This window comes from Taudactylus pleione, unplaced genomic scaffold (genome assembly GCF_031769625.1).
Source record: "Taudactylus pleione unplaced genomic scaffold, aTauple2 ptg000313l, whole genome shotgun sequence".
In the NCBI taxonomy this organism is placed as follows: domain Eukaryota; kingdom Metazoa; phylum Chordata; class Amphibia; order Anura; family Myobatrachidae; genus Taudactylus; species Taudactylus pleione.
In genome coordinates this window covers 6024362-6051584 of record NW_028284714.1, presented here as the reverse complement: position 1 = coordinate 6051584, position 27223 = coordinate 6024362, and positions in this window count along the sequence as shown.

Sequence of the window (27223 nt, the reverse complement as noted above, 5' to 3'; positions counted from 1 at the left end):
GGCAGGCTGTTGTCTAATGTATATAGGGGCTGGCTGCTGTGCTGGGCTGTGTCTGTTGTCCATAAGCAATGTAGCTGCACAGGGGTGCTGCCTGTGTCATTTATCAAGGGGGCTGCTGCCTTGTTCAGGGGTGCTCTCCCTCCCAAGTGCCAAAGAAAAAATTAATAAATCAAATTATCTTTAATCAACAAGTGTTTTTTTTTCTATGTGTGTGTGCGCATTAGCCACGCTTCTTATCAGCAACGCACAGGGGTGCTGCCTGTGTTGTTTATCAAGGGGCTGCTGCCTTGTTCAGGGGTGCTCTCCCCAGTTATAAAAAAATATATATTTTCTTGTGTGGTTGTGTGCATTAGCCGTAACTTAGCTGCGCTATAATTGCTTGGTGACACTGCTGTAAGATCGCAGTGAGTATGGGGGACAGTCACATGACAGTAGAGCAGTATCCACATACCAGTCTTGTAGCTGCCGGTTGCAGTCATAATGACGATGCAAGGCCGTCAATGTCATCTATGAAGGCCGATGCACCAGGGCTTATGTCAGGCCATGTAAAATCAACTTTTACCCTGTTTAAGAAAAAAATATATAAAGCTAAGTTAGCTTTAGAGAAACAAAATATTGGCAAAATGCCATTCACTACACAAAGTGGCAAGGAAAGGATAAGGCATTGGCCTTTATTTATTACTGGTGGTTCTAGTTGTGATGATTTAATCCCTTCTGCTTGTAGGAGAGGTACAAAAAAATTTTAATTGTTAAGACGAGTAAGTCACCGGAACCAACTGTGTGCTCTGAAAAGTCAAATATCCCCGAAGAGATCCAAGTGTATCCGCGGTTGCCATGTGTGAGCCTGACCTTTCTAATACTGTACTTGAAGAGGATCCTCCTTCCACCATTTGTGATGTTCCTGTGGAATTGTACCAGGAGGATGAGGAGGATATTTACGTAGTTGCCGATAACAACAAGGATGATGAGGATGAGCATGTTGATGTTTGTGTAAAAAAAAAAAAAAGTAAATCAGGCAACAGTTGTTGCCCATTGTGGGAAAAATCTCATTGTTGCCATGCCTGGGCAAAGGACCTAAAAATCCACTTCTCATGTGTGGAATTATTTCCACCCAAATCCAGACAACCTTTGCCAAGACATTTGTAACCATTGCCATGTAACAGTGAGTAGAGGTAAGGACCTTAACCATCTAAGAAACCTCCTCCCTGTTACATAACCACCAACACCTGCATCATCATCAAAATCCTCTTTCGTGATCGGAGGTAGTCCTGCATCCAATTCCATAAGAATAACTGACTCCTCTCCTATCCGTGGTTCCTCAGAAAAATCCTTGAGTGCTACGGCTGCTGCTGCTGTGAGTGGATATTCATCCCAGAAGAACTCCAGGATGAAGACTATGTATAGTTTAACCAAACAACTGACTGTCAAACAATCCTTTGCAATGGTGAACAAGTATAACAGCAGTCACCCAGTTGTACAGCGGATTACTGATGCCATAACAGCTATGCTGGTACTATATGTGCATCCAGTATCCACCATTAATGCAGTGGATTTTACACAGTTAATGGAGGTCTTGTGTCCCTGCTACCATATCCCGTCTAGATTCCACTTCTCTAGAATAGCAATTCCCAATCTGTACAAGGACATAAAAAAAAACCTTATTAATGTCCTCAGAAATGCTGTTGTGCCCACTGTACACTTAACCCAGTGCCTGCGCTACCATTAGGCATCTACCTATGGGCACCGACCACTAGAGGGCGCCGTATAGTTAATGTCAGTGACAGTGAATGACAGCGTATTAGAGCGGTGCCTGCACTAGTAAAGCCAGCCAGGCTGGGCCAGTGCACTATGTCCATGCGGCTATGCCAGCAGGCGGCAGCCAGTCATAGACAGGCTGCGCCTGTAGGTCTATAGGAGTCCAACAACCATCCATGTCCACCCAGCAGCCAGCCTGCAGCAGTTTTGAAGCCACTGCCAGCCATACCCGCTGCACTATGTTGTCCTCCCTCCACTCCACTCGGGCTGGGCAGCAGCCAGTCACATGATTTAGACTGCAGGTGACCCGCTGGACCACCCGGCGAGTCGCTTGTAAGGGAGTTGGAACTGAGAGACAGTCTGACAGAGTCTGTAAGTAACTGTTTGCTGCAGCGTCATAGTGCTGCACACACACACTAGTCTGACAGTCTGTCTCCAAGTTAACGATACTGGATTTAAACCTCAATACACTCCGGCCTATACCTTCTAAATCCTGCCTATACCTTCTAGAATTGACGCTAGTCATACCGTAAATAAATGCCTTCAGACCTTGAAATGTGTTTCCAATGCACAAAGGTTATTATTCAACATAAAAACAATAGGTTACACGCTGTGATCTAAAGACAATTTAGCGCAAAGAAATCATACAGACCCAAGGTACAGTTATACATACGCATGCGCTCTGGCACCAGTTACCGGCATCTACAAGAAACCTCCATCAACAGCATCAGCAAGAAGACTCCAGATTGGAGTCTGTATGCACATTTATACCCTTACAGGGATAAGCAACACAATAGGCAAGTTTGGCATGATTCCATTGGTTCCCAGTCACGGTGCTTCTGTTACAGGACATTTAACAGGTTGATTCAAATGGACACAGGTAGGCTCCGACAGCCTTTTGTCTCCTTTTTCCCACCCATGCAAATCTAAGCTGTTAACATTACAAAGTACATTTCAGTGTTTTAACTCTCTACAGTCCATAAGTTGAGAATGTATGTTGCGATCTTCTCACCGATAATACCGGAAAGCTGTTGAGACAGTGGAGATCAGTACAACACCAAACACAGTTTGCTTATCATGTACTAAACCTTAGATATCAAAATAGTCTTTATTTCACAACATTAGTAAGAAATGAATAAACCTTGGATATTACACTTTGAAGATATGGAACCTTTTATGTGAGTGTGCAGTGTGTAAGTATGAGGGGTTTGGAAAAGACGCTAGTTAACTTGCGGCAGATGCGTACACATGAAGCTAATAAACAGCGTTCGCATTCACGATAATAAGCATTTGATAATGTGCGTTATGTTAACAGCGCACCTGTGTGTATTTAATGTGTGTATGGGGTATGGGGAAATAGGCGATCGCATGATGCTAATAATAGCATCGCCGTATGTACTTAAGTGTGAGTTTCCCTAAAATGACGCTGGGCGGCCATTCGCAAAATGGCGTCGTGCAGATCTCATTTTCTAAGATGGTGTCTTGTGGCCATTCGCAAGATGGCGTCGTTCCAATCTAATTTTAAAGTGATTCTGTCTGAGCCAATTATCCAGCTTCGACAGTCCACCCTTTGATAGCAACCAACATGCTATCATACACTGGTCTTACATTAATTTTTAGGCTTACAATTTGACATATTATTTAATGTTATTATGGGATGGCACAAGGTGGTTCCTAATCCATCAATAATGGGTCTCTAAGAGGGGACATAAAACTACCATTATACGCACACCGCGGATCTTGGAAGATCATGTGAAAGGTGTGGGGATGCACCTATCCTGTAAAGGAAGTCTTGAGGGGGATTAGGGACTTACATTATTTGAGGTGTTTTAAAATAACATTTTAATAATAAATTTTGTGCATGTCTAAATATAATACATTATACGATGGTATTTCCTAGTTCAGGGTTGTAATGCAGTTCTACATTTACCTCAGTATTAATTTTCTCATTACTAACCACCATCATAATTTCGTTCTTCTGGTTTACCTTATCTTTACATTTTCCACACTTCAACACAGTAGGAACACACCTGACACATATGCCAATTACTGTGATGACAACCAGTATGAGGATCAGGAGTTTACCTATGCTTGCGATCATTTCCTGGACCCACTCTCCTAGACCTGAGAACCATTTCGCTGGGTTCAACCATGAATCCCATTCCTCTACTTCAGCCACTGAAGCATTATGGTTCTTCTGGAATTCCCATTTTAGCTGCAGGATTTCATCCATCTTCCGGTCTATCACCTCCTTGTGGTCGCTGGTATCATTCGTGGCATAAGTGCAACACTTCACTCCAAATTGGGTGGCCAAAGTTACGCAGTAACCCCCAGTGACAGCTGTTAAGTAATTTAACACTAGTCTGTGTTGCACCAGTTCTTTCTTGTACGCTTGCAATTCCCTACCTGTATACCTGAAGGTGTCATCATACATCTCGGTGATATTATCTATCAATTTAGCAAGATCTTGGATATATCTAAAACTTAGTGTACCCCGAGTGATCCTGGTGGGATCCAATGCTACCAAAACTTGAAAGCCAGTTGTCTCACTAATTAACTGTGTGGCTTTATGCACATCACCAGGTATCATATTTCTTTTGCCTCTGTGTTCATACTGCGTGTGAAGATATGGTGATGGTGTGTTTTTACGAAAACCAAGCATTTCATTATGTGTGAGGGTCATAACCTCTGGAACTACTTTTCCCAGGTAACACAAACCTTCGGAACTCGGGGAGAGCCACTTATACGCTTTCCTTCCACATATAAAATATACATCAGCGGGGAGAACATAAGGAATAATATGCATCATTATCATTAAACACATTTCCCTTGCAAATAATCCTATCTCAGGTTCTCCCATCTGGTACATGCAAGTTTCTGGTTGTATTATCTTAGCACAATATCCATCTGGTACCCTACCAATCATTTCTTTGGTGGAACTTAGTGTACACCGATACCTAAAGTGCCTCCCATTATATCTAATTGAGCATAACAGATCATAATTCATAGGCTCATTATCAGCTCTCAGTGAGAAGGTCTGATTATTCCCTGTCACTTCCCAACTCCCTGGTTTATTGGGGTTGGTTATGTTTAAACACAAAAGTTTCTATCTACTTGGAATTGATGGAGTTTGAAATGAGGTGGTTTGGATGAGAGGAATTTTCCATCCAATGTTTTCCCTTTTTGTAATTCTAAAATTTCCATAATATTTAGTGGAAATGGCACCAACCCTACATTATGCTGTCCCTGTGGCACGTGTGAGCACACCCAACAATCAGTCTGATTTAAAACTTTGCCTACCATGCTATGATAATCCTCTAAAGGATACCCTCCCCAGTACGGGTTATATTTAGGCTGGCACCGTTGGATACATTTCTCATCAACTAGGGACCCACAAAGCTCACATATACAGGAATCTTCAGACGATAAACCTCCACACCGTCCCCGAGTATCCGGAATAGCAGATCTCTTAACAATTACAGTACTAACATTGGTTAGACACTCCCTTGGTTGGCATAGCACTCCTCCTCTTGACTCCACTCCATTAGCACTGCCATCATCTCCCATCTCCTCTATCAGTCCCCCGTCACAGAAACCAGATATCCCCAAGCAAACCAGGACGATGGAAACTCTGGAAGAGAATATGAAAATGAACACAGCAGACCAGTCCACCGCCGCAGCAAGGACCTGCAAATTTCTTTAGCTCAGGTATCTCACTACAACCTTTTAATCCTCCCGAAACAAGCTCGCGACCGACAGGTCCACGTTATCAGCCTTGTCTCCGCCTTGTTTCTCCACCGGTTAGTTGACCTTTTTGCAGTGAGTTGAATGGACACAGGTATCTCTCTCAGCCACCTTCAAAAGATATGGTACTTGTCAGCAACACCTAGTACGGACCTTCCCACCAATCAGTCAAACAACCTGAACGCAAGAAATTTCTGATCATAACATGTTCTCCAGGTTCAACATCATAACAGTTAGTTTCAGGCATATCATGTGACAACAATTTCAGTTTCTGCTGTTGCTGTTTTAACTGTTTACTCATTGATATAAGATACCTTACAGTTACCTCGTTGTTACCCTTCAAGTCTTCCTGTGGACTTATAATCAAATGAGGTTGTCTACCAAACAGTATTTCAAAGGGGAACAGATTTAGAGGGGGTCTAGGAGTGGTCCTTATGCTATGTCGGACCAACGGTAATGCTTCTGGCCATCCTAGTCCAGTCTTTGCCTTGATTTTACTTAGTTTATTTTTAATAGTCCCGTTCATCCGCTCTACCTTGGCACTGGCTTGCGGTCAGTAGGGGGTGTGAAGTAGACTATTAATACCCATCAGTTTACACATATTTTGAAAAACATCACCTGTGAAATGAGTACCCCTGTCACTCTCGATAATTTTAGGGATACCCTATCTGCATACAAACTCCTGTACAATTTTCTTGGCAGTAAACGCAGCAGTATTAGTGGCTGCTGGGTATGCCTCAACCCAATTGGAAAACACGTCAGTGCACACTAATACATACTTAAGATTCCTGCAAGATGGTAATTGGATGAAATAAATTTGTATTACCTGGAAAGGTCCGTCAGTCGGTGGAATGTGGGATGGTTCGGTAGGGATCATTTTCCCAATGTTTTTCCTCAAGCAGGTCAGACAGGAAATTGCTCTCTTTTCCGCTTGAGAAGAAAACCCCGGTGCACACCAGTATGCTCTCACCAATTTGCACATACCTTGCTTTCCCAAATGAGTCAGACCGTGTGCTGTCTCAGCCAGGCTGGGGTAGTATGCCTTGCGAGCTACTGGCTTACCTTGTCCGTCCCTCCAGAGTCCAAAGGACTCTTGCCCACATCCTTTGGACTTCCAGACTGACTTTTCCTGGATAGAACACAAATTTTGCATCTCAATTAATTTCAGCATATCAATTGTTTGAAAAGACATGATTTGTTCCGTTGGTATATTCATTTTTAACCCTGCTGCCTATTTGCAGCTTCATCTGCTCTGTTGTTGCCCAGTGACACCGGGTCATCCTCACATGTATGGGCTTTACACTTAATTATTGCCACCGTTTTGGGCAGTTGAATTGCTTTTAGTAATTGTTTTATATATCTGGAATGTGCAACTGGTGTGCCTGCTGCTGTCATAAAATTTCTCAGACACCATAGAGCTCCGAAATCATGTACCACTCCGAACGCATACCTAGAGTCAGTGTAAATGTTAGCAGATTTGCCTGCTGCCAATTCACACGCTCTTTTTAGTGCTACTAACTCTGCCACCTGGGCTGAGTGAGGAGGACCAAGGGGTTCAGCTTCTATGATGTCTGTGTCATTTACAATAGCATAACCTGTACATAATTCACCTGTGTCTGATTGTCTATGACAACTCCTGTCCGTGTAAAATGTCACATCCACATTCTCTAAAGGTGTGTCATGTATGTCAGATCTTGCAGTAAAGGTCTGGTTCAGATATTCCATACAATCATGTGCATCACTATGTCCGCTGAACTCACTTCCCGCCAGCAACTCATCTCCTTCCACCCTTTGTACATCACTTTGTACATATGGTAAATACGTTGCTGGGTTCAGCGTATTGCATCGTTTTACAGTGATGTTTGCAGGTGCTATTAGAGCTAGTTCCCATTTGGTGATTCTAGCTGAAGAGACGTGTCTGGTTTGGGCACAGTTCAGCAGAGCAGATACAGCATGGGGAGTATAAACAATCATATCATGGCCCAATACTACGTCCTCACTTTTACTCATCAATAGAGCCGTTGCTGCTACACTTCTTAACACATTGTGAGTGATCTTGCCAGTGTCCAATTAGGGCACTGTAGTATGCTAAAGGCCTACTGGCATCACCATGTTTTGTGTGAGGACACCTGCAAAACAAACAATCGGCTTCCGTACAATACAAATCAAAAGGTTTTTCATAATCAGGTATTCCCAATGCAGGTGCTTTTGTCAGACTATCCTTAAGATTAAGAAAAGCATGCTCTGATTCCTCTGAAAAACCTGGGATCCACATTCTACAGTATCCGCACATTCCCAAGAAGGCACAAAGTTGCTGTTGGTTCTGCGGCAGTGTCATGTTCTGTATGGCCTGGATTCGATCAGTAGTTAGATGTCGTAACCCCTGGGTTAGGCAGTGTCCCAAGTATTTTACTCTGGATTGGCATGGCTGTAGTTTGTCCTTAGCAACCTTGTGTACTGTTGGCGAGAGAAGAAGCAACAAAAGTTTAGTATCATTTAAACATGACATAAACGAATCAGAACATAGCAATAAATCATCTACATATTGTATTAGAACAGACCCATTGGCAGGTTGATAAGATTGTAAACAGTCGTGCAAGGCCTGGGAAAAGATACTGGGCTGTCTATGAAACCTTGGGGCAATCGTGTCCATGTGTATTATACACCCCTGTATGTGAAAGCGAATAGGTACTGACAGTCAGGATGGAGAGGCACAGAAAAGAAAGCAGAACAGAGGTCAATGACAGTGAAATGGGTTGCATTTGGTGGGATCTGCATGAGAATGACTGCTGGATTTGGCACTACGGGAAATTGGCTCTCTACCACCTTATTAACACCTCTAAGGTCTTGTACCAGCCTATAACCCCTCCCAACACTCTTCTTTACTGGAAAGATGGGACTGTTGGCTACACTAGCTGTACAAACTAAAATTCCCTGTTGTAATAATTGCTCAATTATGCAGGTGTGTCTGCTGGCTGTGATGTTACCGTCATTCCTTCTAGAGCTTGAATACTGACAGCCATTAGCTTCTCACTCTGGGTCTCTCTCTTTTTAGAGATGTTCTTGTCATGTTCAATAGCGGATTCTATGAGGGTGTCTATTGTGACTCCCCTCCAGCCAGGCTGTGAGGTCTGAACCTGGGTCTTTAGATTCTCTTTAAGACCATCCATGAGTACAGTGACAATCATATCTTTAATATCTTCTAACCCAGTGTACTGGGTGATAGCCTGCAGAGCCCGGTCACAAGAATCTTCTGCAGATTCACTCTCTTTTTGTTTAATGGTGAAGATTTTGTTCCAGTTAACTACTACTGGAAAATATACACCCAAGTGAGTTACAATGCGGGAAGTGTTACCTTGATTAATTTCGTCTGTTAAGGGAACATATCCATCCAACACACAATCCGTGATAAATTTTGTCACGTCGATATTGCGTGGTGGACAGGCCCTTAACACCACTCGCCAATCTTTGTTGGTTGGCTCGTGAGAACCACCCAAATTTCTCAAAAATCTTTGACATTTGACTAATTCCTTTTTGGGATCGGGGAAATCATTCATTATGGAATTTAGTTCCGCTCTTGTCCAAGGACAATGCATTACTGCTTCCCTTGTGGGCACTACTCCGTTCGCATCCGCATTCCCATTCAGAACAGTTATTGTCCGGATGGGATGCAGACCGGCTGCACTGCTACTTTTAGACGTTATTACCTGGCTGGGGGTTTAGTCTGTTACTGCAACGTTTAGGGTTAACAACTTCCACTATGGGTGCAGTGGATGTTAACACTTCCTGTACTATCACTGATGGAGATGGCGACACCACTTGTGATTGTCATGGTGGAGCATCTAACATGTGTACAGCATGGGAAATGGCAGACATAATAGGCTCATCATCCACAACATAAACATTTTCCTTATGGTTACTTAAGAGAGGGTACAAATTACTTGTTACATTTTTTATGGGTTTATTCAATAACTGTACCTGCACCACCATCAACATAGGACGGCGGTGGTGCGCGTGAACCACTGGCAATACCTTCTACAACGCTACCTTGCTGCACGTGCGTGCCATTTCGCGGCTCGCACGCATTGCAATTTAGCTCTGTGGGTGTACTTTCTGGTAACGCGTTCGCAACGCTAGTTTGTGTCGCTTGCACACCTTTAAGCCAAGCATCCCCTTCATGCTGCCATAATTTTAAACATTCATTATATTTTACCTTTTTCACTCGAGATCTCGGACATTGGCCCTCATTCAGAGCCGTACGCTCTGAGCAGAGCGCATGCTCTGAATGAGGGCCGCCCTCCATAAAAATGGAGCGTCCTCCTGGACGCTCGTATAGCTGTGGGTCACCACCCACAGCCTATACGAGCGTGCAGTTTGATGGCCGCGATGGTCGTGACCATCGCGACCATCGAAACTGCGAGCCGGAGCCTGCGGTTGAGGTTTTCAACCGCAAGGCCCGGAGTGATTTTGGCTCTATCAGAGCCAAAATCACTCCCACTGACATCACTAGTGATGTCAGTGGGCCGGCTTCTGATGGGAGGCGTTCCCTTGGGAACGCCCCCGTCAGGGAGGCATGCCCCCAGCACGCCCACCAAAGGGGGCGTGCTGTCAATCAACATCGACAGCACGCCCCCTTTGATCAGACACAACGAGCGAAGGACTTTCCTTCGCTCGTCGCGTCTGGCGCATGCGCACGACGGAGCTCCCTCCGTCGTGCGCATGCTCAGTGCAGACCATCGACCAACTTGCGAGCGGACAGCCGCTTGCGAGTGGGTCTGAATCAGGGCCCTTGTTCAATACATCCTTATCAAAACGACCAATTCTGGGAAACGGTCTTACACTCTTTATCGTCATCTTAAACCATATATCACAGTACCTAATTGCATAAGCACCATACTTAGTATGCATAATACGACGTGCCGATCCAAGCGTAGCTTCCATTAGTAGCACATCATTGTCTAACATCTCTACTGTTTGCGTGGCTCCCATCCTGGGACAAATCCTACGCTTTTCAATAAAGATTTAAACTGGTGAAAGACAGTCAAGATACTTTCACTTACCTGCAGACGTCTTGGAAAAAGGGTGTATCCACGAACCCTATGGAAGACCTCTAGATGCCTCCACTCACCTATGGAAGAAAACCTGCTCCCACGCAGAAATCCCTTTTTTGACTACGTTTCAACTGCTAGGGGTCAATAAATACCCTTTGTTTTCCAGTTGATTTCATCCACCCTCTCACCAGTTCACAATCACAGTTTAGCCCAAAACTATACGGTTCAATTATAGTACTCAAATAAGCCTAACTGATTACTGAACGCTATAATCACACTGGGAGCCGAACCCTAACAAAAATAACAACCCATACACCTGCCTTGTGTAAAGTAAATGGTAAGCTGCTACCGAGTCACTAGACCGTTCCTTATGCCTAGCACTTAAGGGTCCTACGATACCCTTAACATTTAGGTCCCGTGTTACACCCTAAACAAATACTCACAGTTACACTTTTTTCCTGCGCAGAAAAATACACGTTAACCCAGTTATTGGCAACAATTGATAATGTAATCTCAACGTCTTTGTTTAAAACATGTGGCAGCAAGACCAGAAATACATATACGCTATTGCGCGACTAGTCGCATACACAATAATGCGACAATTACACAACCATAGTAGGAATCTTACTTAGCTGCGTACGCAAAAATGCGACACTCCCTTTTTAACCCACAAAATAAAACGGAAAAACAACCTATCGACGAAGGAAAACAAGCTTTTTCCTCCCCCGTCCCTGGATTCTTAATCAGCGCTCCTAAAGTCACAGTAACCGGTAGCGCACTCTTAGCAACAATGGTAATAACAGATTCCAAATGCACAATGCGTTCTCCTGCCAGGCGCCTCCACCGTTTTGCTGAGAGTTCGATACAGACTGGTTGCGAGATAAAACTGCGAGCCCCCAACTAACGATACTGGATTTAAAACCTCTATACACTCCTGCCTATACCTTCTAAATCCTGCCTATACCTTCTAGAATTGATGCAGTCATAAAGTAAATAAAAGCCTTCAGTGAATGACAGCGTATTAGAGCGGCGCCTGCACTAGTAAAGCCAGCCAGGCTGGGCCAGTGCACTATGTCCATGCGGCTACGCCAGCAGGCGGCAGCCAGTCATAGACAGGCTGCCCCTGTAGGTCCATAGGAGTCCAACAACCATCCATGTCCACCCAGCGGACGGCCTGCAGCACTTTTGAAGCCACTGCCAGCCATACCCGCTGCACTATGTTGTCCTCCATCCACTCCACTCAGGCTGGGCAGCAGCCAGTCACATGATTGAGACTGCAGGTGACCCGCTGGACCACTTTTGAAGCCACTGCCAGCCATACCCGCTGCACTATGTTGTCCTCCCTCCACTCCACTCGGGCTGGGCAGCAGCCAGTCACATGATTGAGACTGCAGGTAACCCGCTGGACCACCCGGCGAGTCGGCGGCCGCAGCCACGGCGCTTGTAAGGGAGTTGGAACTGAGAGACAGTCTGACAGAGTGTGTAAGTAACTGTTTGCTGCAGCGTCATAGTGCTGCACACACACACTAGTCTGACAGTCTGTCTCCGAGTTAACGATACTGGATTTAAACCTCAATACGCTCCGGCCTATACCTTCTAAATCCTGCCTATACCTTCTAGAATTGACGCTATTTGCGTACGCAGTCATACAGTAAATAAATGCCTTCAGACCTTGAAATGTGTTTCCAATGCACAAAGGTTATTATTCAACATAAAAACAGAAGGTTACACGCTGTGATCTAAAGAAATCATACAGACCCAAGGTACAGTTATACATACGCACACGCTCTGGGACCAGTTACCGGCATCTACAAGAAACCTCCATCAACAGCATCAGCAAGAAGACTCCAGATTGGAGCCTGTATGCACATTTATACCCTTACAGGGATAAGCAACACAATAGGCAAGTTTGGCATGATTCCATTGGTTCCCAGTCACGGTGCTTCTGTTACAGGACATTTAACAGGTTGATTCAAATGGACACGGGTAGGCTCCGACAGCCTTTTGTCTCCTTTTTCCCGCCCATGCAAATCTAAGCTGCTAACATTACAAAGTACATTTCAGTGTTTTAACTCTCTACAGTCCATAAGTTGAGAATGCATGTTGCGATCTTCTCACCAATGATACCGGAAAGCTGTTGAGACAGAGGAAATCAGTACAACACCAAACACAGTTTGCTTATCATGTACTAAACCTTAGATATCAAAATAGTCTTTATTTCACAACATTATTAAGAAATGAATAAAACTTGACTATTACACTTTGAAACCATAGAACCTTTTATGTGAGGGTGCAGTGTGTAAGTATGAGGGGTTTGGGAAAAGACGCTAGTTAACTTTGGGCAGATGCGTACACATGAAGCTAATAAACAGCATTCGCATGCAGGATATTATGCATTCGCTAATGTGCGTCATTTTAACAGCGCAACTGTTTGTATTTAATGTGTGTACGGGGTATGGTGAAAAATGCAATCGCATGATGCTAATAATAGCATCACCTTATGTACTTAAGTGTGAGTTTCCCTAAAATGGTGCTGGGCGGCCATTCGCAAAATGGCGTCATGCAGATCTCATTTTCTAAGATGGTGTCTTGTGGCCATTCGCAAGATGGCGTCGTTCCAATCTAATTTTAAACTGATTCTGTCTCAGCCAATTATCCAGCTTCGACAGAGTCCTCACTCCCAGCCCGCGCCTCCAGGCTCCAGCAGCACTGCAGCGATCATGGACCAGGGTTCAAGTTCAACATGAGCATAACCATGACTAGCTTGCTTTGTGGTTCCTGTGTGCCGGCGAGTGCTTCCTGAGACCCCCCTTCCCTAGGCCTCTCTCTATATACCCCCATCTCTCTATCAAAATATGTACACTCCAAGCTCCATATACATCTATATGTCCCCCCCTATACTATAGCCTGCTATACATTATATATATATATATATATATACACATATATATATATATATATATATAATGTAATGTAATATGTGTGTGGGGGGAGGGGAGTAGGCAGAAGGTATGCCTAGGGTACCGAGAAACCTAGCACCGGCCCTGACTTAACCACAGATAAGTGGACAAGCGGGACAGGGCAAACTAAAGATTACATGACTGTGACAGCCCACTGGGTAGGTGTATTGCCTCCAACAGTGCAAACAGCAACAGCATCATCTAACAAATGCCAGCTCATTCAGAGACAGGTACCTCTGTGTATCACCGGTTTCAGTAAGAGGCATACCACTGAGAACCTCTTAGAAAACTCAGGGAAATCATTGCAAAATGGCTTACCCCACTTGGACTCTCCTCAGGATTTGTGATTTCTGACAATGCCAGCAATATTGTGCAAGCATTACATGTTGGCGATTTCGAAAACATCCCATGTTTTGCTCACACAATTAATTTGGTGGTGCAACATTTTTTAAAAAATGACAGGGGCATGCAGGAGATTCTCTCGGTGGCCCGAAAGATTTCTGCCCATTTTCGACATACAGTAACTGCGTGTCGAAGTTTGCAGAATGGAGGAGCAGAAAAAGGCCATCCAAGGCTAAACTATGGCCTATGACATAGGGAGAGGAGCGGGAATGTACCTTAGTCAATCCCAGTGGAGAATAATTTCCATGTTGTGCAAGGTTCTCAAACCATTTGAAATTGCCACATGTGAAGTTAGTTCAGACACTGCCAGCTTGAGTCAGGTCATTCACCTAATCAGACTTTTGCAAAAGCAGCTGGAGAAACTGAAGGAGGAGCTGAAATGGAGTGATTCCGCTAAGTATGTCGGACTTGCAGATCAAGCACTTAATTTGCTTCGCCAGGATCCAAGGGTCGTCAATCTATTGAAATCAGATCACTATATTTTAGCAACCATACTTGATCCTAGGTTTAAGTCATACCTTGAGGTAAATGTATCAAAGGTCGATTTGGCATTTTGAGTGATATGAGGTGCGATTTTCATTCAAATTGTATTCAATTTTTCATTTGGGTATTTACTAAAGGCCAAATCAAATGTAAAATTGAATTTCAAATCGAATTTTAGTTAAAATCGACCTCAAATAGAACATCGGTAAAACATTGGTACTTTTACATAGCCCAACACACAAAACACTTATATACTATCATTCAATTGAAATCGTCCTCCAAATTTTACTTCAAATCACCAAATGAATAGACCTGCTTCATGCTTTTGACACAGATACATGCAGACATCAGTGAGATGCCTGCATGTATCTGACTGTAAAAAGTAAATAGTTAAAATAAAAAAAAAATGACGTGAGGTCCCCCCCGAAAAAAAACAGAACCAGCCCCGGACTGTTCAACCCAGGTCTGGTTCACTAAGTACAGGGAAAAAATTGCGTAGGGTCTCCCTGTACTTAGTACAACCAGCACTGGGCTATGGGAATCAGTGCTGGTTCTGGAATTACAGGGAAAAAGTTTCATAGTGTGTCCCTATAATTCACAGAACCAGCCCTGGACCCTTTCTAACGGGGGACTGATGCCACAGCCAGGGGAGCCCTATCACCAGGCACCGCAGCCGCAGCATCAGCCTTGACCGCTAGTCAGCCCAGACCAGTTCTATGCAGTCGGGGATTTGCAGTTCGGATTAAAGTGTGATTTGCCATTCGATTTGTACATGAACATGCCAAATCGAACAGCAAATCACTGTTTAAAACTGACTCAAATCAAATTTGGTTTGCAAATCGCAAAACAGATCGAACTATAGTAAATCAGGCAATATCACTGTTTCTCAAAATTCGATTTGAGTCGGTTTGAGAAGAGCTAAATCACTCTTCAAATCGACCATCAAATCAACCTTTGATAAATTTCCCCCCTTGTGTCTTTCTTTCTGGTGGACATAAATCTGAAAAGATGCAAAGAGCTGTTGGCAGTGGTGTCCATCCCCGTGGTGTCACCTGGTACAGGGAGGGAAGTTGTCAGCGCGGTGAAAAGGGGGCGTGGCCTTGTAAGAAAGGTGTGGCACTACAGAACGGGGGCGTGGCCTCGTGGACTAAATCCCCGTGGTCCCGTTCTTAATATTACTGGGGGGGTGCGTGCTGACTGCCTTGTCTTGCAGTGCCCGGCTCCCTCACAGTGTCAGGAGCCGGGTGCTGCACTTAATACTACAGTGCAGCAGCCGGCTCCTGTCACTGTGGGGGAGTGTAAGTCTGCACCTTGGCATCACCCCTCGGCGGGTGGCACCCGGGTGTGGCGTGCACCCCCAGCACCCACCTTGTGACGCCACTAGCTGTTGGTGAAAAAATTGTCAGCTCAAGCGGCAAGTGAAATGGCTTCATCTATTCATTCAGTTTCTGCAGCTGCCAGGAAAAAATAAAATTTTCCTAAGAGACCCACTGCTGGTGGTGATGCAGATCAGTCAGCAAAAACTCATGACATCTGGTTAGGTCTGAAAGAACTGCCTACAATTAGTGACAAGTCTACCGTGACTTTGTCTGATATGGTCACCATTCAGAGAATGGTGTATAATTATTTTAGGGATAGCATCCAAATAGGCATGTCAGACAGTCCCTTTCACTACTGGCAGGACAAAGAGGCAATTTGGAGTCCCTTACACAAACTATCTTTGCTTTACTTAAGTTGCCCACCCACCAGTGTGTATTTTGAAAGAGTTTACAGTGCATCTGGGAACCTTGTCAGTGATTGGCGTAGGGGGTTACTTCCCCAGAATGTAGAAAAGATGATGTTCATCAAAATGAATTACATATTACACGAGGAAGACCTTTACCAGCAATTAAGTAAAAAAACTACAGAAGCATCTGTAATGGTGGATTCCAGCGGAGACGAATTAATATTGTGTGAAGAAGAGGATGTACACACTGATGGGGATGACGATGACGACATCTGATCTTACCTATGTTGTAAAGCCAGTTTGTGTATGGGATCATTGCCACCAATGTCCACTGCGCATTGGCAGCTTGTTTTGTGGGGGGGTCCAAATAAACCAATAATTTCAGCCATAAGTGGCAGTCCCTGTCGTTGAAGTGATTGGTTTGTTAAACTGTAAATGTCCTGTTTCATATATACAACATAAGGGTGGGTGGGAGGGCCCAAGGACAATTCCATCTTGCACCTTTTCTCTTTCCTTTATGTGCTGTTTGGGACCTTGCTGTCTGACATTTTTAATGTTATGGTTTATGAATGTCCAGAAATTGTAATGGCCACAGACAGCATCTCCTGCATGCCCCCTTTCATTTTCTTTTAAAGAAAATTCTGACCCACCAAATTGATGGAGTGGCCATCTGGCTGACATCACCTCTGCTGGAACAGGATTGGTGAGTCCTCCTTTTTCTACCTTGCTGATGCGTTTCTCAGGTGCCGGTGATAGCGTTCACACATGTTTCCACCAGTTCTGCTGTGAGTCTCCTGTTCAAGTCGAGTATCCAGTTCCCCAGTCTGTGTTGTTTTGCTCCTGCTGTTTGTGTCATCCAGGCAGCATGGTGCGCACTTCAGTCACTTGCCGTTTGTGTCATCCAGGTGGCATGGTGCGCATTTCAGTCACTTGCCGTTTGTGTCATCCAGGCGGCACAAGCCGCACCTCAGCACCCACTGTTTGCAATCCAGTGTGCTGCTGCTTGTGTCAACCCGGCGGCACAAGCCACACTGCAGCATCAAGTGTATGTAAGCCAGCGTACTGCCGCTTATGTCAACCCGGCGGCACAAGCCGCACATCAAGTGTACGCAGGACAGTGTGCTGCTTGTGTCAACCCTGTGACACAAGTCACACAACAGTGACATTCAACCAAAGGTTCTCAGCGCTCAAGGCTGCTACATGGCCCAAAGGCCGCATCCTGGCTGCACTGCCAAAGGCCACATCCCGCCAAGAGTTCTCAGCCATCAAGGCTGCTACACGGCCCAAAGGCCACATCCTGCTTCATGGCAAAAGGCCACCTGCTGTCACTCCTCACCAGCCCTCAAGGCTGTAATGGCCGCAACTTGCCAAGAGTTCCAGCCCTCAAAGCTGTTGCAGGACTGGTTCCTAATCATAGCTCTGTATTCCACTACTACTCATCCCGAAGGCTGCATCAACAATTAACTATCAACTATCAATTCTTACTTCAGCCAGTGGCTGCACCAATTATCAAGTATCAACTCTTCTTACTTCAGCCAGTGGCTGCACCAACTATCAACTATCAATTCTTACTTCAGCCAGTGGCTGCAAAAATTATCATCTATCAATTCCTCCTTCAGTCAGTGACTGTATCAATTATCAACTATCAATTCTTTAATCCTCAAGGGGTAACCCAACCATCAGCTTTGCACAGTCCTCAACTCTATTTATCACTCAGTTCTGAGCCAGCAACCTTTTGGCACTTAAATAGATTTAAAAAAATCAATATTGTGAGCTGTGAGGTGGTCAAAATTGACTGGAAATAAATGTTATTGAGGTTAATAATACTGTAGGAACAAAAACAGGCCCATGTTATGTGATTTTAGCATTTTTTATGATTTTCTTAAGAAAAAAATGCAGATCCAAAAACAAAACACGGAAGGGAGGTTTTCGTAAAACCAATCCAGATCCAACACAAGAGGAGATACAGATCCAAAATACGGGGGTCAGCGCACATCTCTACTAAAAAAATAGTGTGTTTGCAAAAGGAGCAACAAAAAACAGTTACATGTTCCCTTTATGTATGTGATACATATACATATATACTTAGAAGATGTAGACACAGTAATGTGTTTTCAATTTGCCTATTACATATGTTATTCTCTACATGTAAAAACCATACATATAGTTTGGAAGCCTTGAATAGTTCAGACTTTACACATAGTTCATTTTACAGCAAACATTTTTACTCAAGTTGTAAGGCCACAAAAAGTGCACATTTACATAGTTAGGTGGTCTAAAAAATTACAAACAACAAGGCCAACTTACACACACTAAAATAATGTTTTTGATTTGGCCTTAACTGTTGTTATTTAAAGCATACCCCTAGGTGGAACTTTACCACCACGACCCACTTGCATTCCGCCTCTAGTTCGTGGTGTCCGTAATGGGGGTGTGCATGCAGGTGTTTTTGTCTGGGATGTGCTGACTACCGAGTGCTCAAGTTTGGGTCAGGTAAGCGGCCTAAGATTTGTGTACCAAAATTAATCATTGTGGCATTTATGTCATGTAGAGCAGTGTTCTGGTTCTCCAACAAATGCAAGAAAGTTGCATGAAAACGGTTGTTAGCTTTATGATATCTTTCTTGGGTTTCCTGCATCAGTAAAAGGGTGTTTTGGAAACTACTATTCCCCTCTCTAATTTGCTCAAGGCAGTTGGCCACTCATGTGTTTGTACTGTTTGTCCATACATGGACCTATTATGCCTATGTGAATGTTTGTTTAACATATTAATTTGGCTTACTTGGGTGGTCAACAGATTGAGCTGCTGCTTCTGATACTCTAATATAGCTTGGTAATAGGACAGGTCAAACTGACCAGGAGGAGGATGAGGTGGAGTAGAGGTTGCCTGTAGTAGTGGTGTTGACTGATGTTCTGTTTGCTGAGTTTGCATGGATGGAGTTACAAGTACCATTGTCAGAGAAACCACATCATCATCTGCCTCTGCAGGTTCCAAATTGCTGCTGTCTTCCACCAGAAGCGCAGGTGTGTCATGCAAGCCTAATGCTGGGCATACACTATGCAATTATCTGTCAGATATCTGTCCAATCTGGATGGTTGGAATGAAAACCTGGTAATGTATGGGAGCAAATGACAATAGAAATTTGCTCCCAAACAATAGAAAACGGACCAGATTTTCCTTCCCACCAGACAGATTTGATAGATATCTGACAGATAATTGTAGAGTGTATGCCCAGCATAACAAAGAGATTTGGGTAAGTATTGTTTGCATTACACATGATTAAGAATATTGCACAATGCTTTTCCACCTAATTTGCACTGGAAATCTTAATTTAATGTTTCATCTTATTGAATGCATCACTGTGCCAGCAATGTTTTTTCTGCCTTGATTTTGTGTTTAAATAACACCAAAAACTAGAGGCAAGGGGTGTGCATTAAGTGGAACAACACTGACATTCTAAAAACACCAGCAACAAGATTTAACCACTCAATGGGGTTTAGGTACAAAAGTGTTGGTACTTTCTTATAGTTTGATGTAGCACCTTCTTCATGCTAACAGCTAGAATATGATTCCTTGTTAAGAACAACATCTCCACTTCTATAAACCCACACTTTAGCAACTAAACCACTTTTTGCATGATGACTTGTCCAAAAATGTTTAATTTTGCTGGTCTTTGTTTCTCAAAACAAGTGCAGCACATGTATTTAGGCATATTTGCTGTTGTTGAAAGACTATTGAACATTTGCTACCTTCTCATGAAGTCATGCCATCACTTCCAAATGGGCTTACCAGCAGTAGGTTACATGCTAATGTCTCTAGCCCAGATGTACATAAATGTGTTTTTTTTTTGTCTTCAATGCTTATTTGCTCCATAACCAAATCAAATATGTTCCTTGTCCTAAATTTTGGCACGCTATAGCTGGGACTATTGTCATTTTTAAATATTACATTTGTGTCAAATGTGGAAATCCCCCCCCCCAATTTTTTTTTAAAAAATGGCTTCGTAAGATGTTGTCCCTGACCACACTCGAGTCCAACCCATTAAATCTAATTTTTAAGTAGAGATCATTATTCACTTTTTGAGCCTTCAAAATATGTAGTAGTGTAGAATGTTAATGTGTGTCATCCACTGATTCCAACAAATCACCTTCCAGAAGTGGAGATTCCGGACTAGCAGCCAGATTCATTGAGGACATCGTTTGACCTGTGCTTTGGTCTAGGTGTGTTGTGGGTTGTATTTCTGCTTGAGCCAAGGGGGGCCTAAAAACAACATTAAATATATGTTGTACTGTTTCTTCATGTATTCAGGGAGAAGGCTATTGTTGGAATTTAATTACCTTCATCATCCAAATCTGAAACTTCAACTTGTCTGGACTTGCTAATGTATAGTGCTGGCTGCTGTGGGCTGGATGGTCCTTAAAGCAAAACATTACCTCTTTTACATTGTGACTAAATCAGAATCCTCCTGTTGCCTGTGTTTTTTCTTTTTTGTTGCACTTTTTTTGTCTTTTGGAAGATTGATGCAAAATTAACGTTAATAAGTGTTTGTTTGCAGTTTGTTATTGAGGTTTGATATAATTGCTTGATGCCAAAACTTTTTATAATAAAAATGTATTTTGTTTATTAATCGTCCTTTACAATTTTTAGTCAAATAAACAAGGACCTTTCAGCTACTCCGGGGTCGAGCGCACAGATCCAGTGGTGGGGGTGCCCAGCCTCCCGACCACCCACGGAACACTTTGGCCCATGGGTTGAACAGCGGGACAGTGCCCGAAGAGTTGGACTGTCCCGCTGAAATCGGGATGTTGGGAGGGGTGCGCCCTCTATGGGGTTGCGCCCCTGTTCGACCGCACTGGTCAAACAAGCCTTGAGCCGGCCCTGCTCCCTGGCGATACTGGCTGGCAGCTGCAAGAGGGGTTTGGCTCCTTCGCCAGCCGGTTTCAGGGCCTCCTGTCTGCTATCTTACCAATGCACAGTAGAACTAGAAGAACTGACTTGGGCTACCAATTCTATTATGAATGGAAAACAAATTATTACAAAAATAAATATAACAAAAGAGTTCCTCTGCCTGTGACTAGCAGGGTGCCTATACTGGCAATCTACAGCCAGGATCGTTGGACTCTCCAGACATGCACAATGCAGCCTGTACAGCCTCCCAGAGTATCCTCTGGATGCTCCTAGCAGTGCTGTACTTCCCAGCGCTGGTGGCCCCACCGCAATATGCACTTTGATGTATTGTGTTTCCTCTTTACCTTGGTATATAGCAGAAACAAAGGAAATAACAAATTCATGTTATATAGAGCAGTGGAATAGAAATGTCTTTTCGTCAGCCAATACTCTTACCGGTAAGAATGGGAGGGTTGCGGTGACTTCAGTCTCTTTTTTTTTTCTTTATTCCACTAGTGACACAGTGGAGATCTGTAAAACATCCACTGTTTGGGTTCCCTGAGGACTGGAGTTGGGAAACACTGATATAGACCTTCCCTATATGAAGGAAAAGTGATTATACAGCAGCAATATCATAGAAAAGATACAGATTAACAATCAATTAATTTATTTCAAATTGTCCATGCACAAACAAAATTGAGGGGTAAATCACAAAACTAAGAAACAGACTTCAGGAAATGTCACCAAAGTGTGTAAGTGTCGGTATTCAGATGTTATATTTCCCCTTATGCACCTACAGTACTAGATTGAAGAGCAGACATTTACAGATTTGCTCTTTCCTCAATATATCCTAGATCCTTCCCCTTATTAGATGCTTTTACAGATAATAACAAGATACAGGAATGTCCATATCCAGAGAACTATAAAGTTGAGTACAGTAATATACATGAGCTTTTAAAATGATCAAGGTTTCTATAACAAAGAAAACAAAGTTTGACCACATTAGTATTGTAGATAGTAGTCACGATTGTCTTGCATGAATACAGATGTCAACATTGTAAAGACTAAAATGTTTCTAGGGCAAATCCCATTACATTGGAGCTGCATTTATTCTTTGGTTCTGGGGTTTCTTCACTTTTAAATGGAGCATGCAGGCACCACTGTCTCAAGGTTTCTATGGCAGTGTCCTCTGATTGGCTGAGAGCATTCAGCTCTTAGTCTATCTGCACTTCCCCTTAGTCTCCTATGACAGTGACCCACATGCAAACTGTCATTACTGGAAGCGCTGTTCCAGTCCATATCCGTGAAATCAGGTCAGTGTGTTTCTTTGTTTCACCAAGAACCTTGGACAAATACATGGACATGGACACTGAGCAAATCCAAAAAGTAGGTAAGTACGAAGTGTTGATATGTGATTTGTTTTAAAAATGTATTAAAGGTATAACACAGTCAATGTGTGCGTCCTGTAATTTTTTGTATATTTTTTACAGTGGGACTACAGGTGCCTTAATGCTTGGTCAGGCTTGCTGGGACCTGTAGTACTACTATAAAGAACAAAATGTAGTCATATTTATGTATGCTAATAGCAATGATAATATAGCAATAAATACTTTTTAAGGGGATATGTTTGTTTTTAGCATAAGATATAATAGTTATGTATACAATGTGTTATATGTTTGATTTAATTGTATACTATGTAATATATGTCTAATATAATGGTCTGAGGGTCAGAAAGTTCTGGATGAAGCAGCTTGAGGTAGAAGCCAGTAGTACCGTGCGGGCGGGAGCACTGTTAAGTCAGTTGTTAGGTCAGTTAGTCCACGGTCTCCCCGACAGTTCCTACCTTGGAGACTGGGGAGTAGGGGGAAAAAAAAAGAAATCATAGCGGAGAGAGAGGCTGGAGTTCCCGGCAGCAGCACTGTGGCTGTCAGCTGTCAGTAGGAGAAGCAGAGTCGGAGAATGGCTGAAGCCCCTGGCAGTAGTGCTGTGGCTGGCAGCTGTTAGCAGTCCTTGCGGGGAAAGAGACAGTGGCCAGCTAAGTCTAGAGGCGGCAGTGAGCGTTTGAAGGACCAGAGCCGCCGTCGTGCGCATGCTCTGTGGGGGGACATCGACCCAGTCCGAGCGCATCGGCGCTAACGACCGGGTCTGAATGACCCCCTCTGTACCTGAACTATTCCAGTTTGTTATATTCCAGTCCCAAGTCTGGTTATCAAGCCTCCTATTCCAGCTAACATTCCAGTCTGGTTTTACCACAGAGATTTCTTAACATTATATCGGTTCCATCCACTACCTCCAACCATCGGTTCCATCCGATACTTCCATCATTGATTCCAAACTGACTCAGTACTGCAATTCATCATCATTGGTCCCAACCCGATCCAGTACTGCAATTCATCATCATCAGTCCCAACCCGATGCAGTACTGCAATTCATCAACATCGGTCTCAAACCAATCAAGTTCTTCAATTCATCAATATTGGTCTCAAACCAATCCATCTCTCAATCCAGCATCATTGGTCCCAATACGATTCTGCCCATCTTGGTATGAATTACCACCGGACCTAAGCTTGGCAGATGAAATACCGACACTGGAAGGCCGGCACATGAAGATCCTGACAGAGGTAAGTTAGACCCCTAGCCCTCCCCTCTCCCCCCCCTAACTCTTCCTTAGGAGAGCCTAACCTCCCCCCTAGTACCTAACCCTAACCTCCCCCCGGGGTGCCTAAACCTAACACCCCCTCCCCGCACCCTAAACCTAACCCTACCGGGGGGGGGGTGCCTGACACTAACCTCCCCTTCCCCTAGCCTGACCATAACCCTCCCGGGGGTGCCTAACCCTAAGACCCCCGGGAGTCCCTAAACCTAACCCTCCCCCCCATGGCTATCACCTCCCGATGCCCAGCTTACCTACGTTTGGTATGCCGGGAGTCAGGATTTCGGCATGGGCCTAATGATAGGTGTCGGTATTTAGACACCTATCATTAGTCCCATGCCAGGATTTCACTGTCGGGAAGCTGGCAGTCGGCATTTCGACTGCCGGCTTCCTGACTACATCCCCTTCAGTAGTAAATATCCAGTGCCCATTCTGACCTGCTGCTCAATAAAGACATTTACTTTACTGTTCTCGCCGTCAGGCCAATCATCCTCTACAGTTCATATTACTCTTCTTCAGCCTCCAACGCCTGTTCCGACCAACACCTAACCTCAGACATGACATGTAGGCAGTGGGGAGGGATGTATCATGGGTGGTTCCAGTGGAGCACCTACTCCAGGCGCCTGCTGCAGCCAGGGCACCAGAGATCAGCATCCGATGAAGGGCAGAGCACCTGGTGAGCTGAGCCTGAATCACATAAAGAGATCAGTGCCTACAGACAGGTGGTAGTGGCATGGTGTTGGCAGAGCAGCGCCTGTGGCTCCACCAAAACCACGTCCCCACTATGGATGCATTGATCTATTTATGTGCTTCATGCTCAGCTCATCAGCAGGTGATTCCCCCCCTCCCCCAAAGTCAAATAGCTGATTTCCGGCGCCCAGCAACAGTAAGGAGGGGGGGAGAAGATCTGAGTAAGGGGGAATATCTGTGTGTGTGAAGGGAGAGGAAGTTTGTTAAGTGGAATAGCTGTGTGTGTATGAGTGTGTGCAGGGGTTGGTCTGTGTACGGGAGGTCTTTGTGAGAGGGAGAATTGTGTGTGTGTTTGAAGGGGGGATCTGAGTGTGGGGGGATTGTTGTGTGTGTGAGTGGAGGCTGAGTGAGGGGGGAGAGCTGTGGCAGGGTCTGAATGAATGTTTTGAGTGGAGATATATCTGTTGGGGAAGATGTGAGTGAGTGGGGAGAGCTGTGTGAGAAATTTATATATACAGTAATATGTAGCCCCGAGGCGGTATGTTGCGTAGGGTCCTGTGGGCTCTCAATCCGGTTCTGGGACTTAACAGAAGGGCGGAAGGGAGGAACCACGGGCAATAGCAAAGAGGGAGGAGGAGGTGGTCCCCTCCCATCATCATCTCCGGCTTCTCTTTTCCACCCCTGAGGTGGGTCCCACCTACTACCCTGGCCCTGACGCCAGCTGGCACCCGGTTTGCACTGAGAAGAGAACATGGCGGCTGTGTCCCTGCTGCAGCTGAGAGCCTGGGTCACGGCACCCGTGACTAGGAGAAGCCTCAGAGGTGAGTCTGGTGAGGTCATGCCTGACTGCTCTGACGCCAAATGCCAATAAGGGGCACTACTACGGTATGTGTATTTGCCACTACTGTGGCAAAATGTGTAAAAGGAACACTACTGTGGCATAACGTAAGTAAGGGGCACTATTTTAGGCATAATGTGAACTATGGACATTACTGTGGCATAATATGAACTATGGTGACTACTGTGTAGCATAATGTGAAAAAATAGCCAAAACTGTGGCATAACACAAATTAAGGGGCACTAATGTGTTGCATAATGTGCAGTGTGGTCATTATTGCACTACAGTGGTGTAACTTAAATAAAAGACACTACTGTATGGTGTAATTTGAATAAAGGCCACTACTGTGTGGCATAATGTGAATTGTGGGCACTACTGTGTGTGGCTTGTTTTTAGTTGGAGGAATTACTTTAGTGGGTTGGATTATATCTAGCCCTCCATGTCCCAGTTTTGATACTGCCCCTAATGATTATTTTTATTTCTTTTTAATTTGCTCTACAGGCTGGACACGCCCCCTACCTGGCACACTTGAGGGATGAGGGCGCGGTAGCACACATATGCTCCGGGCACCATGCTACATGCTACACCTCTGTGGGGAGATGTTTGTAAAAGTAAGGGAAGGAAAAGCACATGAGGGAAGAGGGCATTGGGTTTTGAAGGGGAAGGGCAGCCAGTGTAGGGCTTGCAGAATAGTGTCATAAGCTGCCGTCGTAGCTTGTTACCTTCACACCATATCCTCTGGTCCCAGAGTTTGACAACCTCCCCAGTTACCAGGCAATGTGGATGCCGAACTGGGACAGCACCCGCGGTTGCTGGGAGACCAAGACGCCAGATGGCCACGGATGTTGCTGGTTCTGCCGGAAAAACGTGCAGTGTCCCAGCTGTCAGCCATCAATCTGTGCACCCACAGCTCATTGGTGGAGTATCTTTCTTTAGTCTGTCTGGACTGGAACCGTGCTGCTGGTGATAGTTTATACTTCTGTCAGAGTCTCTGTCTGCCGGTATCCTGCCAGTTTGTGTCCTAAGACTGCCTTGTCTATATCCCTGGCCATCTATACCTTCCTGCTGTCATCCTCAGCCTGAGGCCTCACCGTGCCCATGGCAGTCACTTCTGTGTGGTGATTTCCATCCCTGGCTAACAGCCATCTACCATTGTCAGTCACGCAATCGTCATCTGCAGCACTTGTCTGTGGCCTACTTACGTTTACCACCAAGGTAGCATCTCGGCCCTCAAGGCCGCTTGGGCCATCTAAGTCACATCTCGGCCCTCAAGGCCACACCACGACCCTCAAGTTCGCACTGTGCTGTCCAAGTCGCCAGCTGGGCTCTAGGGGTCTTACACGGTGATTCCTTGCAGATCATAACAGAGAGGAGATGCAGATGTAGTGCATTTGGAGAGGAAGAAGAGCTGGGCAGCAGCATTGAGGACAGATTGAAGTGGAGAGAGGTGGGAGTCAGGGAGGCAAGCAGGGCCGTCAAGAGCCGCACCGGGCCCGGGTGACAGGGGGCGTGGCCTAATTGTGGGAGGCGTGGCCACGTCCCCTTTGGAAAAAAAGCCCAAAAAAACAAAAACATTTTAGCAGCCCCTCAGCCCGGCGCACAGCCAATGGGGGGCACGATCAGCATGATCGCTCCCCCCATAGGCATAGGAGACCTGCTCCAGCTGCCGCTTAACAGCTGCGAGCAGTCTCCCACTGCAGCCCAGCACACAGCAGCGTGTTCTGGGCTGCTGTGATGTAGAAGGAAGGGGGGGCAGTGCCGGTGTATTTGGGAGGGTGGGGAGATTGTTAGCTCAGTCTTTGAAATGTTATGGTTAAGAATGCGCTGGGACATTCAGGAGGAAATAGCAGAGAGACAGTTGAAGATACAAATGAGGAGAGTGGGGGAAGGTCAATGTAAGGAAGGTAGATCTGAGTGTCATCAGCATAGAGATGGTATTGAAGGCCAAAAGAGCAGATGAGCTCACCTAAAGAGAAAGTGTAGAGGGAGAAAAGAAGATGTTCAAGAACAGAACCTTGGGGGATACCTACTGGT